This window comes from Camellia sinensis, chromosome 6 (assembly GCF_055761805.1).
Source record: "Camellia sinensis isolate YWXY chromosome 6, ASM5576180v1, whole genome shotgun sequence".
NCBI classification, from domain to species: domain Eukaryota; kingdom Viridiplantae; phylum Streptophyta; class Magnoliopsida; order Ericales; family Theaceae; genus Camellia; species Camellia sinensis.
The window spans coordinates 169132061-169146961 of NC_138966.1; positions in this window are offsets into that span (position 1 = coordinate 169132061).

The following is a 14901-nucleotide window of genomic DNA, read 5'->3' on the forward strand; positions in this document are numbered from 1 at the left end:
TTCCATCTCTGTCATTTTTCCATCTCTCTCTCTCTCTCTTCCCGATTGACCAAAAACCAGCGTCGATCGACCAGAACCAATCTCAATTTGTCTCTGTCCCTGTCTCCGACAACTCTTAGGTAAGCCTTTCTCTGTCTCCATCTCTCTCTATCTTAGTTATTTTTGTTTTTCCCAAACAAACCAAACCCTAATCCTAATCTGTTTTGTGCGCAGCTCTCATTTCATCTTCTCGCTCGTTCTTGATCTTCCATCTCTCTTATTCTTCCGTCTCTCTCTCTCTCTCTCTCTTTCCCTAATCGACCAGAACTAGCGCCGATTGACCATAACCAGCACCGATCTATATCTCTCCAGCAACTCTAAGGTAAGCCTCTCTCAGTCTCTGTCTCTCTTTCTGTCTCTTTCTATGTATGAATCAATGTTGTTTGTTGTTCGGATGCTGAGAAGTTAGAGCTGTGTTGATATAAGAAACTATGATAATACTAATTTTGTTAATACTAATTTTATATAGATCATGAGACCAGAACCAGTACATGATTCATGAGTTTAGATATTGTGATTAAGCATCTAATGATCTATAATCTTTTACTTTGAGTTTGATTATTGCATAGAACAATGCACAGTGATTTCTTGAGTTTATATAAGAATTTTTCTTTGTTTGAATTTGATTATTGCATGAAACCAGAACCAGTACATGATTCATGAGTTTGTAATTTGATTGGATGGAGGATATGTATTCTGTCATGTTTGAATTTGATTATATAAGGACATGTTTGAAATTCAGTATACAGGGATTCATGTTTGAATTTCATTACATAAGGATATTCATGAGTTTATATAAGGATATGTAATTTGTCATGTTTGATTATTGACCAAAAATAAGGATATTTGGCCAAAAATAAATATTTACAAAATGGGAAAAAAAATTCAAAAATTAATTTTTAAAGAAAAAAAATCCAAACTGTAAACCATCCGCACATCCGCAAACCCTATCCGCACAAACCGCAAACCGCATTGCGGGCGGTTACGGATTAACTTTTTTCCATATTACATAGATGCGTGCGAGTCTAAACCGAACCGCAAACCGTTCCAAACCGAACCGCGGACACCCCACCATTGTCCCAATACAGGTTCCACACAAATGAAATGAATAATTGCTCTAAAATTAGGTAAACTTCCGTCCCATCTGTCTGGAGATGCTGTTTGACATGTGACGTGAGGTCTTTTATCAATTTTATTTTAACGATTTAGTTTATTTTATTTAATTATACAGATAACTTATTCATATAAAAAATTAAATAAATTAAATAATTATTTTATAAAATTTATCAATAAATAATTTATTTTTAAAATTATTAATTCAGCAAATAAATTTCATGAAAATATATTGTTATAATTATTAAATTAATTTATTTTTTATATAAATGATTTACTCACATAATTAAATAAACTAAAAGATTTACAACATCAGAGTGAGACTTGTGTTCTCACATGGCACAACACTTACTCCATCTAGGATGTAAGTGTCACGCCCCACTTTTTATTACTCGGAGTCATTACCAAATTCTTTAACTTAATCCAATTTCAGAGATAACATGCGGAAATAAACTCATACATTCAATCCGTAGAAATGATTAACAATACTCTCATTCGTATGCAAAGTAAACATTACATGAACTAACTTAATAAATTGCCCTTGGGCTTACATCATTAAAAGTACAAGAAGAAGGGTGTAACCCTTTACAATAATGGCATTCCACCAACATAACTAAGGCCCCGTGGCCAACATATAAGAAGATCCAAATCTTGTAGCACACCCTGCTAAACACCTGAAAAAGATTCAACAACGTGGGATGAACATATAATCCAGTAGGGAACTCAACATGCTCCTTAACAATAACAACATTACAGATAGCTATGATCATGAACACCCATTCTCATACTAGAATAATAATGTGACAGTTTATACAATATATATATATATATATATGAACTTTTCTTGAAAACAATCATTTAATTCACCGCTATAAGCGATTTATCCTCCCTTTTTCCTTTCATTAATCCTCGTTCCCAAGCTTTTATAACATTAACAACTACTTAGAAACATAGATTCACTAGGCCCATTACTCTTCCATTTGCCACACATACAACAGATGTGCCTTTTCAAAACATATTTGGCATTTCAATGCAATTCCAATTATATCATAATTATCCATGCACACCTCTATAAAAAAGATAACAACTCAACTACATACATAAAATCAATCAATGAGTCAACTCGTCCCTCCAACACTGTAACAAATACAATCCATAATGTTTCCAGATACACTGAAACAATAACAAAACAACACTGCACTACTAGCTATATGTGTAGTAAGCCAAAGATACACTTCTCACCACAATCTACCAGTTTACCAAGCGCTAGCTGGAAGGGTATGGTACCTTAGATTATCAGCGCGTCAGTTCTCCAGGCGCTAGCTGGAAGGTAACGGTACCTTTGATTATAAGCGCGGCATATAACGCCAACAACAACCATGCAACAAGGCATATCCAACATGTATAATGCATATACATAACCAACAAGAATCTAACAACGAGTTAAAGTAGATAAACACATAGGTGTAATGTATACACAACAATTCAACACTCATACTCATTTCAAAGTACCTTTCCCATTTCACAAACCAACTCTTTTTATTTTTCAAACCGGTTTTATTCCTTTTGTTTTCACAAAATCAAATCCAAGGACAATAAAGCCAAAGCTCATTTTAATCTACTACATTCATCTCCAAGCCATTCCAATTTAATTATACAAATTAAATCATAATCACTAAAATAGGATTTCCCTCCCCTTCTCCCAATATTGATAAAAAGGTTCAATCATCTACAACAAACAACAATGGCTTCATTCAAAACCCAAAATACCCAAGTATTTACCCAATGATCAAAACCCCCCCATTGAGTTATTAAACCAAATAAATATTAGGGTTTCCTCTCCTTACAACCACAACATGTTAATTAACACCCAATTAGCCCCAAAACACATCTAATGATAATAGATCTAAATCCAACAACTAACCCAAAGTTCAACCTCATGAATTTATACAAAAATCCAACATAAAATGGTTTTCATGCAATACAAAAATTACCACATGTCTATCTATAGGCGTAGTATTGAAAAAGAACAAGGAGAATCCCTACCTCAAATGTAGAACTCAAGGAGAAAATGAGTAAAACTCGGAAGTGCTCCAAATCCCAAATTTCTTGGATCACAACGAAGCCCTCGACGATCAACACACTTCTTACAAAGGCCCAAGGTGGGGAAAACACTCTAGCTAGATCAATCCTAAGAGAGAAGTTAGGTTTTAGAGTGAGGTGCTCTCCAATGGAGGTTTTGAAAAAGTAAGAGAGAGAAAGGAAATCAAAAAGTGATCAAAAAGTGATTTCACGGACTGATATAAAACAGGTCTGCTCGAGCGTACAACACCCCGCTCGAGCGTCAGACACAGGTTCACGCTCGAGCGTCCAAAGATCCGCTCGAGCGCCGGATGCATTCTCCCAGAATTTTCTGCAGACGACCAAAATGCTGAGAGGAGGAAATTCACGCTCAAGCGTCCCAACTGCCGCTCGAGCGGAAAGGCAACAACAAAAACCCGCTCGAGCGTCAAATCGCCGCTCGAGCGTAGAGACCAAAACCTGGGCAAAAATTCTAAGTTTTAAAACACAACCAACTTATTCCCAACTTGCCCAACACAACCCAAAACTCTAACACAAAGAGTAAGGGATAGAAATGAGAATAAAACAACAACGAATCCACGGAACCGAGTCCGGATTACGGTTAAACAATAGCAGGGAATACCGGGATCGCTATAGTAAGTGTTTAAAAAGTTGTTATTTTAGTAGATTATTTTAGTTTTTTGTTATTTTAGTAGGTTAAAATTTTTGTATTTAGGAAAAATAATTAAATTTTTTAATAATTAAATATGATATTTATGAGAAAAAAAGTGAAATAATTATGGGTTTAATGCGATATTTTTTCTTATTGACCATTTTATTTGATTCTATTTTTTTGTGAATTTTAGCCAAAAAAACTCAAAAAAAGTCATTGCCAAACACCCCCATAGATTGGAGAGAACTCCTAAAAATTATGTGGGTGTTTAGGAAGTGAGTTTTTTTGTAAATTTTTTTAGTTGTAGGATATTATTGGAGAAATTTTTTTTTGTGTTTGGAAAGGTAGTTAGATTTTTTTGTGGTTGAATGTGATGTTTGTAAAAAAAAAAAATGAAATGATTATAGGGTTTAATGTGATATTTTGTTTGGATTTTTTTTTTTTTTTTTTTTTGATTTTGTAACCAATTTGTCTTTTAGTGAAAAAAAGCCAAAAAAAAAAAAAACCAAAAAACAAACTTCCTAAACAGCGCCCATGTATTATATGGGTACTTTGAATCCACAATACACAAGAGTATTGTATAAGATATTTAATAATTTTTTTAGTATTTTAAACATTTTTGTAACAAAAAAAAATCGACTTTTAAATTTATTAACTTATCTGAATCACATCACTTCTATATTTTTTTTTTTTTTGCATGTTTTTCATAATAAGCCAACAAGCTAAAAAAATTACTTCCCCAAATAGGCCTTAGCTGAAATATGTGTCAAGTAATATATATGAGTCCATATTATATATCTATACTATTATATATACAAGCGTCTTGCTAACAAAACATCTATTAGAAGGCAATCCCCGGGGAATTCCTATTGATTTTCGATGGATAACAATCCATCTTTCTCGCTTTTGCTCTTTCTTCCAATCAATCGCGAGGGTTCCGGGCATGAAAACGCAAGTGCTGTAATCGAATAAAACGTCCAAACGTTCGAGAACGAAAGAAAAAATGCTCCACGGGCGGGGGAACTCGTTTCATGTTAGCATATTCGTGCCAGTTAAACGTCAGCCATGAAACCTATTACTATACCGAGAAGGTCATGGGCATTCACATCTCGGTCAAACAAATCTGTGCGCAATTTTCTCATGAATCGCCTTCAGCAAGGTATGGCATTTAGGGTCTGAATCTGGGGAGAAATCTTTCTTCATAGATACAAGATATTCGTTGCACACAAGATGAGGACAAAAGATATGTCAATTCTGAAATACTTATTACTATATTCAATACACTTTTTATAAATTTCAAAATATTTTATAATCTTTTTATATTTTTTCTATAGTTTTTCTCACCTTCCCAATATTAACAAGTGCTAGGGGCACTTGTTAACATTTCTCTATACATACAGGCTTGTGATGGTGTAGACGTCTCCACATCTTGGGTTTACTCAAAATACATTTATAATTGATGTTTATATAAAAATTATATTAAGAGAATGATAAGAGTTAAAACTAAAATAATAAGTTTGATAAAAAAAAAAAAAGTTACTTATCATTTTTGAACAACACATGATATATATATATATTTATTTCTTTATTTTTATACTGTTATTTTTTTAAATTATATATGTACTATATGGGCAAACCACTAGTATATATATATAAAAATGGTGTTTGGCAACCTGTGGGTGAGGCTATTTTAACGAGTCTGGATACTCTCCAGCCATTCTTTTCGGCTGTTCCTCCGGGTGACGGCTCAAATAGATCTACGTCACCCTACAAGAAATGCATGGTTCAGATTTGTTTCTTTAAACAAAAAAAATTCAAAACATACCCACACTGAATCATTTCCTTTTTCTCTAACCCTTCTCTCTCTCCCTCACTGCACGCACGGGGCACACATCCCACCACACTCGCGCGCGCGCACACACACTCTCTCTCTCTCTCTTTATCTCTCTTCTACTAAAAAAATTATTTTAATCTTTTTCATAATATATATAATTTTTAATACAAAATTTTAATTTTATAACATTAATATCATTGAAAATATACCTTTAAAATGAGATTAATATTAAATATATTTAATAAAATTTAAAATAAATAAAAACTAATTACGATGTTTAGTTATGTTTTCAAATTATTATTTTTTAAATATAAAAATTAATTTGATAAAATAAACACACAAAAATCATATATTTTTGAAATTCTCAAAAACAGTCTTCATTCCAAATATATATATATATATATATATATAAATAACAACTTTTAATTTAATTTTATTAACCAAACGGGTTAATAATTTTTTTTAAAGGAAATAAAAAAAATTCTATATTTGATTTACACCTATGCATAGATTGAATTTGTATTTTAAAGAAAATAAAAAATTTACATCTATACACAAAAGTCATTATTTTCATATATTTTTTTGGAATGAAGATTATTTTTGAGAATTTTAAAAATATATGATTTTTGTGTGTTTATTTTCATCAAAATAATTTTTATATTTCAAAAATAATACTTTGAAAGCATAACTAAATATAGTAATTATTTTTTATTTATTTTAAATTTTTATTAAATATATTTAATATTAGTCTTATTTTAAAAGTATATTTTCAATGATATTAATTTTATAAAAAAGAAAATTTTATATTAAAAATTATATATATTATGAAAATAAAATGAAAAAGTTAAAATATTTTTTTTTATATTAGAAGTGTAATAGAGAGAGAGTATGTGTGATTTTAATTTTTTTTTTTGTTAGAAATGTGAAAGAGAGGAGACAGAGAGAGTGAGTGAGAGTGTGTGTTAGTGAGAAAGGGACGGAGAGAGAGAGAGAATGTGTGCTCTGAGTGTATGTGTCACTGGGTGTGTATGTTTTTTTTATTATTTATTTAAAGAAACAAATCTGAACCGTTTATTTATTTGTAGGTGACGTGGCTCAATCTGAACCGTCACCCAAAAGAACCGATAGAGATTCAAGCTGGAATGGATCCAGACTCATTTTAACCTCTTTTACAAAAAAAAAAAAAACCATGTTGCATCACTGTAGCTGAGGCAGCAAGGTTTCTGTCCAGCTGAATGTCACTATGTTGATAAAAAGACAATTTTACCTTTTGTTTGGGTCATATAAAAAATCAGAGTGACAAGATGAAGGGGCTCTCATCTCTTTGATAGTACATTTTAAAAATAGTTTAACTTTTTTTTATAGTACAATTAGTATATTTTAAAAATATTAATTTTTTAAAATCACCTTTTGATAGTATATTTTTTTTAAATATTAATTGTCATAATTATACTTTTTGTGTTAGTAATAAATTTGAAAGAAGAGCAAAATAAAAAATTTATATTATTTTATTTCTTAATTTTTAAAAAGAAATTAATATTTTGAGAAAAAAATCGAATAAGAAACTAATATTTTGAGACAAAAAGAATAACAAGTTTTGAGTATGTATAATTTTTATAATAAATAAGATCAATAATAATGTCATAAAATTTATTAATATACTAATTAATATATAAATTACTTAGAAATATGTCCATTTATTTTTTCAAACTAGCATGAACCCAATTCATTTAGTGTAAACAAATTTAATTGTGTAATATATTTGTATCCCTGGTCAACAAAGGTTGGCGGTGGCAGTGTCGTCACTGCCACATCATAGACAACCTTTTGTATTTTATTATTTTTGATATGAATACTTTGGTCATTTTATATGATATTATCATTTTAAATATATTTTTTAATATAACAATTTTAATAAAAATTCATTCTATTTTTTTAAATATGAAAACTAAAATAATTTATGAAAATTAAAATAATTTATTAAAATAATTAAATACTCTAGTCAATTTTTTTAAAAAAATAATCACTTTCTTGACAAAAAAAATAAAAAAATAATAATAAATTTTTAGCTGTACGCTTGCACTTATTTCACCGACTTTTCACTCCCTCTCCTCGGCCGATTATCCTCTCACTCTCATCATACCTCTTTCACCGACCACCTTACCATTCCAAACTCGAGAAAATGATAAAATAATGAAAAATGATACAGACCTCTAAAAAAAGACCACTAATGAAGCTCTAATTTGTCATTTTCTTCCCCTTCTTTTATCCTTTATTTCATTGTTTTTTTTTATTACTTGACAGCTCACTAGAATTGTACGGCTGCACCTCTAATTAGAGGTCTGCAGCAGCATTGTAAAATAATTTCAGAGTTCTCTCTCTCTCATCATTCCTCTTTCACCTACCACCTTACCATACCAAACTCGAGGAACCGATAAAATAATTTCACAGTCCTCCCCCCCCCCCCCTCTCTCTCTCTCTCTCTCTCTCTCTCTCTCTCATCATTCATCTTTCACCTACCAACTTACAATGACACGGAGAAGAGTGTAATGATTTTTTTAAAGTGGGTTGATTTTTTTTTATTTTTTATTTTTTAGTTATTTTAGTTTTATTAAAAAATTTGATTTGAGAAGAATTTTTTGATTTTTTAATTTTTTTTGTGAGAGAAGAGTGTAATGATTATGGATTAAATGAGATATTTAATTTTTTGTGATCAAAATAACCTATTTTATCTTTTGTAGCTAAAATAACAAAAAAAAACCTACTTTAGCTCTTCCCAAACGGTGCCGCAATAATTTTAAAATATCATGGCTTTGTTTGGTTTGTTTTTTAGAAAAATTTTTGAAAAAAATTCTCTACAAACAAATTTTTAAGAATAATCAAACCAAACAAATTTTTCCAAAAAAAATCTCAAAATTTTGTTTGGTTACCTACTTTTCAAAATCACACTCTCTCATACACATTAAATCAATCACTTTTTTTAAAACTCTCTCCCCAAAATAATTTTTCAAAATCATTTCTGAAAAAAGGCAAACCAAACAAATTTTCGTACTTTTTATCTCAAAAACAACTTTACAAATACAAACCAAACACACTCCATGTCTTTATACTCTCTAATCAATTATAATTTATTATGGGTTGTTTTGAGAAGTTGGTAAAAAAATTGACTTTTAGCTTTTTACCAAGCTTTTTAGCTTTTTTGGAAGTGATTTGAGAAATTGATAAAAAGCTGACTTTTTGCTTTTTAGTTTAATATTTATTTATGGTGTCAAATCAAATTAAAATGACCAAAATACCCTTACCCAACATAAGAGATTTATTTATTTTTTTTTTTCATAGGCCCTAATTTGTAATTTTAGGGCTGCGTTTTTGGTACTTCCGAAAGGGATTTTGTTGCGTTTTTGGCAGCCACGTTTTTGGATATTTTCCCAAAATGGCACTGTATCTTTCATATTCTTTAATCATTCAACACAATATCTTTATCTATATATCTCCTCTACCAATCATAATATTATAGAATATCACGTGTCTATATTCCAAAATTACTAAATAATTACCCACAAACTCGCAACTGTTACCGAACATTATAAGAGAGTTTGATTATTATAATAAAATAATTTTTAATTTTTAATTTTATTAATTTTTAATTTATTTTTAACCTATATTATTCGTAAATTAAAAGCAACGAAAAAATTAAAATTAATATAAATATACATAAAATATCTAAAAATACTATTTTTCATTTAGTTTAATGATTAAAATACATATTTTTCGTCAATTTTACTTAACGAAAATAGTTAGATAATTTAAATTAAAAAAATCAGAATTTAAATTTATAAGATTAAAAATTCAGAATTTATTTTATTACAAGAGTCATGAAGTCTTTTTTTTTTTTTTTTTTTTTGGTAACATTTTAACTCATGCTGCAACTAACCACAATTTTAACAAGACACATTGGAGATTGTAGGAGAGGGTTCAAGAAAGGAGTTGGAAAATTCGAAGATCTTCGAAGATCCTTGAAGAACAACTTCGAATTCTCTAGAATATGATGAGAGGCTTAGATTCTTCAATAACCTCAACTTAGGAACACAACAACAAAGGAGATGATGGAGATAAGAGATTGGGTGAAGAAGAAGGCAAAATGGCTAGGGAGAGAATAATGGCAAGGCTCTCCCATGGATCTCCCACTTTCACTCTCAAGGTTGATAATGGAGAGGGGAAATTAGTTCTTTCCCAAGAGTTCAAAAATCTCCAAAATCCATCCCTTGTAAAGCTATGGGTGGGTGCTATTTATAGGCACCTCATGATATAGGATGGAGCCCATGTGCAAGGCACATGGGGGATATTCTCTCTAACCACCTTGTCCGAGGAGGTGACCTCTCCGAGGAGGTGACTTCTCCGAGGATGAGAAAACCCCGAAGAGGAGATCAATCCCTCGGCGAACCCTTCTTCTTAGCCACACCTAACCAATGATCCCCAATCATCCCAAAGGGTCAGGGGTAGTCCCAGAGGACGTCCTGCCGCAAAATATTGCCGAGTCTCATGGACCCCCCGGGATCGTGCCACCTCGACCCGGGTATAGGCTAGTTTAACCGAAGAGTGAATTTGTCTCCACTCACCGTCCTCGGGATCGGGTCCTTTGTTCGAACTCCATTACGCCCATGGTTCTGGTGCGTAGATCCCGGAAAGCTCCGAGCCCGCAAGTGTTCTGGGACTCATTAACGGAGCGACTTCTAGATTGCGTCTGAATCCGTTCGAAGCCAAGTATTTCGGACCTCTAGGTTCGTGGATCCGAACCCTTTCGAGTCCGAGTGCCTCGGATCTCTAGGCTTGCCTAATACCCTTTCGAGTTCCGGGCCTGAGTAAGTCTCTAGGTTCGTGGACCCGAACCCTTTCGAGGCTTACAGCGATTCAATCCGTTTGATGGCGATAAATCTGGGCCCACCGATTCTTGGACTTGCGATAAATTCGGGCCCACTAATCTTGGGCTATTGGGCCTAAATAATTTAGTGGGCTCAAATTAGCCCCTCTTACATTTGCCCCTTGCGTGTATGAGAAATTTTAAATTTCTCAGACATGCATACTGTCATTTCTTCGACCCTGTTTCGCATCACGTTCCCCAAAAAAAAAATGTTTTGTCACGACAGAGCCTATGGATAAAGTTGATGACGCACTTCAATTTACAGAAAAAATTGACAAGCAAAAATTTTATTTTATTTTATTTTATTTTTTTTTTAATCCAAGCAAATAATAACAAAGCATCCATTTTTTTTTTAAACAAATAGCACACAAGGCTCGCGTTTTGCTATTTGGCACACAGCAGACCAATTACATATACATACATGTTTAGAATATCCTGAGGGAATATTAAAAAAAAAATAATGCTCCCTCTTTTCTATTTAAAGAAAGGGGCCAAAACCCTAAGCCTCACCAAATTTCTGCACAGCCGCCGCACCTACTCTCTCTCTGGATCGAGAGGCCATCTTCCTTCTTCTTTATTTTTTTTTCTTTTTATTTTTTTTTCTAAACCGAGAGACCACACCAGGTAGCCTTGTTTCTTCAACAAACCAAAGGCTAAAAGTGTGCACACTGACTGCCATCACAGCCCCGACTAACACCACTGACCTGTCCCAGCTCCGGCTGCCGCAGACGTCGCGACCCAGTCACCGACCTATCCCAGCGTCGTGACCCAGCCACCGACCAGTCCCCGCGTCGCGATCGCCGCAGACGTGTGATCTAAGCTGCTACTCACCATTGCTGCTTCACTTCAGCTTAGCGTCCTCAGAGATTCGGGCATACTGGATCTCGGTTTTTGCTCCCACAGCCACCGAAGACCACCACTGCTTGCATGTCGCCCGTCGTCCTAGCCCAGGCACCGCCGTCGGCCTGCGAAAGAGTCACTCAAGGCACCGTCCCCCGCGCGACCACCCCAACTCGCGCGGCCTGCACGCTTCGCGTCTGACCCTTTCGGTATCGCCCACTGCTCACGCCGTGACTCCGGACACCACTGGTGCTGCGACCCAAAGCGCCACCAGCTGGCGCTATTACCAGCCCAGTTCGTCACTGTCCAGCCCGTTGTGAGTGCATGATGTTATCTGTGGTATCTCTTGGTAGCAATCCCATGTTATTAAGTAACGTTGATCATTAGTTTTTATATCATACTCTGCATAGATGGCTTATGATGTGTATATATATATATATATAATATTTTATTTTATTATACATATATGTTATTTTATTTTATTTTATTTTATTTTATTTTATTTTATTTTATTTTTTCGAATCTGCTGGTGCTTCGTTTTTTTTTTTTTTACTTTGCTGCTTGACAAACTTTGGGCAAATATATATATATGTATATATATTGATTATCATATATATTTTTTTTTGTTTAGAGCTCGGATTACCCACATTAGCCTTGGCTTGTGCACAATCAATTGCTGCTTCCGGCTTCAGCTTATCCGACGTCGACCACGCGCGTTCGCCCTCTCAACGCAACGTGTGTGGTCTTGCCCAACCTAGCTCCACATTGCTGCTTCCGGCTTCAGCTTATCCGACGTTGACCACGCACGTTCGCCCTCTCAACGCAACGTGTGTGGTCTTGCCCAAGCCTAGCCCAGTCTTGTTGATTACAGTCTGTAAAGCCTCTCTGATTTCAGCTTAAATTTCCAGTATCGGCTTCGGACTTCACCTCTCTAACTGCCCAAATTTGTAAGTATGACATTCAACCCCCTCTTCCGAATATAAGTATATTTAAATATATATAAATATATTTTTGTGGCAATGTAGAGGGCCCAAGCAATCTGATGAAAATAAAAATAAAATAAATAAATAAAAAAACTGAATCTGAATATGGACTCAATTTTTGTGGCAATCCCAATGATATTTTTTTTTTTTAGCTCAAACACTGTGATTTTGGCCATATGGAAACATGCACTAGCACTTGAAACCTTATTGAGGTGCTTGGCTTGAACATAATTTGTTGAACTTTATCACCGAGGAAAGGCCGAATATAACTTGTTGACTAGTATTTGAGCTCCATTTTTGACATGGAGAGAGAAAACCCTGGACTTATGAATATGGACTTTGGAAAGGACATTCTTGTAATTTGCATAATGATCCATTGAATCTTGCTACTGATAAGCAATGTAATATACTTCGGATCTCGGGCCTGAAATTTACTATTGAACTTCACTCTGTCCAAATTTTGAGCCCCGTATAAATTGGACCTTTAATATAGAACATAGTGACTTTAAGAAATTGACCCAATTGAACTTCATCATGAAGCGACCTATGACATTGCACCTCTTATTGATGATAGAAGACGAAAATCTATATGTTGATGATGCACCCATTGGTATTAAAATTTGTTGAGCTTGAGGAACACTCGAGAAAAAGAATTGTTGATGACTTCCGGGGTTGAACCTGGACTCTTGGTGTAAAAAAATTCCTCGTAGAATTTGTTGAATTCATGGACTCTCAGAGAAACGAATAGTTGATGCCGAAATTTCATTCGAATGTGTTGCGTTAATTCCAATATTCTGAATTTTAATACGGTCAACTCCTTACTATTTATACCTGTTATTTCAGCCATATGTCTTCTCAAAAGAAACCCGTAGTCTCGGGGTCATCGGAACCGGCTCTCATGAAAGAAAGGGATGTACCTCCGGCATCTGAGTGGAGGAAATCTCCTTATTTTGGTCGGAAGGATCCCTTCTGGCGGGCGGCTACCTCCACCACTTCTCTTCTATCTCCGAAGGCGGCTCCAGTATGTCTCACTGAGGACACTGACTCTGGACATGAGGCCCTCATTTCTCCTTCCTCGGTGCTACGCTTTCGGATTGAGCGGGGGGACTTTCCATACTGTTATCCTCAGTTCAAGGCCTTCTCAAACCCTCCTTTTGGTTGGCGGGAGTGGGTCGATGATGTCCTCTCGGACAAGAGCTTCTGTCAGCGGCTTCAAGAGGCCCGACTATTGATCCCAGTGAAAATATCTCGATCCCTATCCATCCGTCGCAACAATGCTAGCCTGGAAGCCATGGCTCTTCGGTGGAGCACCGAGACACACACCTTTATACTTGGCCAGCACGAGATGGGGCCCACCCTTGAGGATGTGTTCATGTTGCTGCGTCTGGAAGTAACCGGCCCTGATGCCTTCGACCCTGAGCAGACACCCCCCGAAGATGATTCTTTGATCCAATCTCTGAAGCTAAATCTTCAAACTTGTGGTCGGTGGAGTTCCGTTTTTGATGGTTCAGCGAGGAGGACTAGTCGAGTAAGGACGGATCGTGCCTCCTATACTGCATGGATCTGCCACTTCTTCAAAGATCTTCAGCCCTTGGCCAGAGATGCTGACCCTAACTCTCGGGAGTATGAGGTCGGTCCGATGTATGACTCCAGGCTCTATTTCTTGGGATTTCTGGCTTGCTTCCTTTCATTCTTCATTCTTCCGAGCACGCCTCCGGATTCCCTCAATCCTTTCGTCTTCCCCTTGGCAGTCAGGCTCTTCAGAGGAGATCGGATCCCTTTGGCTCCACTATTTCTTGGGAATCTCTACTATCGGCTGGATCTACTACATCGAGATATGGTTCGCTCCGTGGGTCGATATGAGCCTGTCTCCTTTATTCACAGCCAGTTCCTGCTATGTTTCTTCTTCGAGAGGTTCCCAAAATTTGCCCCTGCTCCGACTGTATTTGAGGCGGAAGTTCTTCGGGAGATAGTGGATAAAGATGGCATCCCCGTGCTCGATACTGATGGATCTCGGACATTTGAGAAAGCGAAGTCTTGCCAGCCGTTGATTACACGGTGGTCACGTACCATTTCCACCTTATCCTTGAATACTCTGGTGGATGATCCCCAACGCTTTGTGGCACAGCCGTATGTATGCCCACCTGTGGGTGTGGCCACACCGCTTATCTATCATGGTTCCTCCCGCTCGGTGTCCTTTCCTTTGCCGAAGAACATCCCTGCACCTTTTGTTGATATGCTGATTATGATTCGTCCGAGTTCATTACCGGTGTGGCATGAGGAAGGCGTTGATAGTGCCGTTTATAGGCCTGACCGCGTAGCATGTCAATTCGGGTTTGATCAATGTACCCCGGGGCCAGCACCTCCTTTATTATCATTTTCAGCGAGCTACGGGCGCTTCAGTCGCGGGCTTGTACACACCGTGCTTCCCATATCC